Source organism: Saccoglossus kowalevskii, chromosome 6, assembly GCF_978046115.1.
Source record: "Saccoglossus kowalevskii chromosome 6, keSacKowa6.1, whole genome shotgun sequence".
NCBI classification, from domain to species: Eukaryota; Metazoa; Hemichordata; class Enteropneusta; family Harrimaniidae; genus Saccoglossus; species Saccoglossus kowalevskii.
The window spans coordinates 36279874-36283505 of record NC_140646.1 but is presented as its reverse complement, the minus strand read 5'-3'; positions in this window follow the sequence as shown (position 1 = coordinate 36283505).

The following is a 3632-nucleotide window of genomic DNA, read 5'->3' as shown; positions in this document are numbered from 1 at the left end:
CTGGTATGTTTCATTTCTTATTTACTTAACATTGTAGTACATCTAAGTCCATGCTTTGTTAAGCATATTCAGATTAATTTTATAAATAATTACAAACAAATTATCGTTCCTTGTGGTCTAAACTGGTATTTTTGACTCGTTCTTGCCTTTACCCATTACTGTGTTAAGTTATATAAGTATATTACACCTTTCAATTCATTCCTTAGTATGGGGTATTTATAAGCTTATGGTTGTTTTGTTTATCTTTTCAGCCATATTTAGACCTGTAGTTTTCCCTCTTAAATTTTGTTTTGATATATTTGATTGAAGGATAGATGTATAACTATTTATTTACAATACTTACTTTTGAATTCTCATTCAAACTAGAACGTTTTAAATATTTGCATTATAAATTCACCAGACAAAATAAATTAAATAGTCGGTGCTTAGTTTTAAATAGTTAAATAAACTGTGGTAGAATTTATTTATAAATAATAAAATTACTATATATAATTTATCCTTTAGTTGGTAGTGGTGAACCAAATTGATTCTTTACATTGATGACCCAAATCTTTCAAATTCAAGTCAACAAACACATGTTCAGTAATTGGGTGACTATATTAATACAATGCCTGTTTACAATGCTAAGTTATGTTATCTCTTAGCAGTTACACATTGAATATGAATATAATCAGTTTACAATCTGCGTAATATTTATTGTATTATGAACAATATCTCAATTAAGGGTACGTTTATCAATAAAGATTATTATTATTATTACATAAACTATACCAATCTTGGGCATGTAACCCTTTGTTGTGGCCGTTGGTTTATTTCTATAAATCTTTTGTTCTTATGCAGATTGTACTCTATTATTCATATGCTAAGTGTAATTTCTACAGTTGTATTCATATGCTAAGTGTAATTTCTACAGAGAACTGTGTATGACTTAACGTATTCTGTAAACGGATATTTTTAATCATACCTTTACCTTACCTGAGACTGCAGTCAAAGCAGTGTTCCCATTAAAAACAAATGTACATTGTAATAATGCGGAGCTGATAAAGAGATAAGAGCCATAGTTCTTTTTCAACTATTTAATGGTAACTAAGGGTGGGGTTCGAACCCATGACAGGTAACGCCTCTAACGACAAAGCTATTACAAAAATCAATCGAGTTTAACAGCCAATGGAAATATTAAAATTTCAATGCCATGTGGTATGTACATTCGGTCTGGTACGTTTACAAGATAGTAAGTATAAATTTCTTCAAAATAATTTTACATCTTCATAATGAATTTCACACTTGATCGTTTGTTTGCATACCATGAAGGCGCGACATTGCACTTTATAACGTTATCCGATATTACCGTCTAAAAATGTCTAAGTTAGACAGGTCTGTCCAGGCAACTATTGGGCAGTTCGTTTTTCTCCGATATTATCGATAAAATACTAATATAATAATGTCTAAGTTAGACAGGTCTGTCTGAGAAACTATTGAGACAGTTCGTTTTTCTCCGATATTATCAATAAAATCATCTAATAATCTCTAAAAATGTCTAAGTTAGACAGGTCTGTCTGGACAACTATTGGGACAGTTGTTCTCCGATATTATCGATAATATCGATAAAATCATCTAATAATGTCTGAAAATGTCTAAGACAGGTCTGTCTGATCAACTATTGAGACAGTTCATTTTTCTCCGATATTTTCAATAATATTGATAAAATCATCTAATGATGTCTAAAAATGTCTAAGTTAGACAGGTCTGTCTGATCAACTATTGAGACAGTTCGTTTATCTCCGATATTATTGATAAAATCGTCTAATAATGTCTAAAATTGTCTAAGTGCCTGTCTAACTTAGACATTCTTAGACGATAATTTTGATATTATCGGATAAAAACTATCTTACCCAATAGTTGCCCGCACATGGTTGTCTAACTTAGACTTTATTAGACGATAATATCGGAGAAAAAACGTAACACGAGTTATTGATGCCAATACTTCATTAGATTTTATTAGACGATAATTATCTGATAATATCGGAGAAAAACGATCTTCCCAGTAGTTGCTTTGACATAGGTGCCTAACTTAGACTTTATTAGACATTATTAGTAGGACAGTTCGTTTTTCTTCGATATTATCGATAAAATCGTCTAACAATGTCTAAAAATATCTAAGTTAGACAGGTTTGTCTGGACAACTATTGAGACAGTTTGTTTTTCTCTGATATTATCGATAATATCGATAAAATCATCTAATAATCTCTAAAAATGTCTAAGTTAGACAGGTCTGTCTGATCAACTATTGAGACAGTTCGTTTATCTCCGATATTATCGATAAAATCGTCTAATAATGTCTAAAAATGTCTAAGTGCCTGTCTAACTTAGACACTCTTAGACGATAATTTTGATATTATCGGATAAAAACTATCTTACCCAATAGTTGCCCGCACATGGTTGTCTAACTTAGACTTTATTAGACGATAATATCGGAGAAAAACCGTAACACGAGTTATTGATGCCAATACTTCATTAGATTTTATTAGACGATAATTATTTGATAATATCGGAGAAAAACGATCTTCCCAGTAGTTGCTTTGACATGGGTGCCTAACTTAGACTTTATTAGACATTATTAGTAGGACAGTTCGTTTTTCTTCGATATTATCGATAAAATCGTCTAACAATGTCTAAAAATATCTAAGTTAGACAGGTCTGTCTGAGCAACTATTGGGACAGTTCGTTTTTCTCCGATATTATCGATAAAATCATCTAACAATGTCTAAAAAATATCTAAGTTAGACAGGTCTTCTGTCTGTCTGGACAGTTCGTTATTTCTCCGATATTATCGATAATATCGTCTAACAATGTATAAAAATGTCTAAGTTAGACAGGTCTGTCTGGGCAACTATTGGGACAGTTCGTTTTTCTTCGATATTATCGATAATATCGTCTAACAATGTATAAAAATGTCTAAGTTAGACAGGTCTGTCTGGTCAACTATTGCGACAGTTCGTTTTTCTCTGATATTATCGATAATATCGGCTAATAATGTCAAAGTTAGACATCTCTGCCAACATTTCATTAGATTTTATTAGACGATAATTATCCGATAATGATTTAGATGACATTGTCGCGCCTTCATGGAGGCATTATACGGTGTGGGATTGGCTAATCTATAGAGGGCTATCGATTCGTGCACTAACTGTGTGTAATATCATGTAGACGCCGGAAATCGTGGCGACAGCAAACAGTCAAAGAGCTGATTTATGCTAGAATAAAGTTCTTGGTTTACAGTCGCGGCGATTTTGTGAGAAAGTAAAAGCTATTACAGTTCTGATTCCTCTGTAACAATGGTTTTCTGTTGCACTAAACCAGGTGTTATTAAACATGACGACGTCTGTTTACCACACGTAAAAATATAAAGAAAACTCGGCCTGAGGTATTTTGCAAAACACTTCCTATGCTGAAATGTATAATGTTACACAATGAATAGAACAGTAATGATTTTTTTTCGATACAAGTCTAGACTGTCTACTATTCTCGTAGAGGGACTGTGTTATTTCTCAATTAAAACTAGGATCGCGGGAATTCAATATATTACAGACGGAGAAAACATGTATTACAAGTATTGTTTTGGACACAAGACA